Genomic DNA, 718 nt, shown 5'->3' with positions numbered 1-718 from the left:
CGCCTTTTGCAAAGGGAGCCCCTTCACTGGCTGCCAGAAACCCGAGGGGGAAAGTAAGTAAATGACTTTGCTGCTCTGACCACACACCACAAGTACATTTGTTGAATGCCGGACTATTAAGACACACCTCAGTAAACTCTAAAGCAACCCCTCAGCGCATGCATTTAAGGTTACACTGGAAGCACCAGTCCGAGCTCAGGGTGTCCCAATCGGTTATGGCGAGTGGTCCAGGGGGGAGGGGGGGTCTGCACAGGGGAGGAAAAAAAAAAAAAAGGCTTGGGGGAAAAAAAGGGAAAAAGGAGAAGGGATAGGAAAAAGAAATTCCAAGAGCCACCGCGGAAAGTGGAGAGTATGAACGCGCAAAGCATAAAATGAAGTCGTAGCCGCATACACTTGACTTCTCTTGACATGTGAAAAGTGCTAAAAGTCAAAGCTCATCAATAAAGTATCTTGAAATTGAATAAAAGCCCTGACAACCATTGCATTCTTAAATAAAGTACAATGAGGAGACAAACGACTCTGCCAAGGAGTTTGCATGTGAGTGAAAGGGCGCCTCAATGGGAGCGGGATAATGGGCTGCCCGGCCGTCATGCACTGTCATCCGCGGTCCCGCCGAGAAGCTGCCACAGCTCCCTAATAGCACAAAATGGGCTCTTAAGAGACTGCTGCCTTCCCCTCCGCCGATTGCTTCCCTTCCCCCGACGCCGGGGTGCCGCGA

Source organism: Pygoscelis adeliae, unplaced genomic scaffold, assembly GCF_000699105.1.
Source record: "Pygoscelis adeliae isolate BGI_AS28 unplaced genomic scaffold, ASM69910v1 Scaffold171, whole genome shotgun sequence".
NCBI lineage: Eukaryota > Metazoa > Chordata > Aves > Sphenisciformes > Spheniscidae > Pygoscelis > Pygoscelis adeliae.
This window is presented reverse-complemented; position numbering follows the sequence as displayed.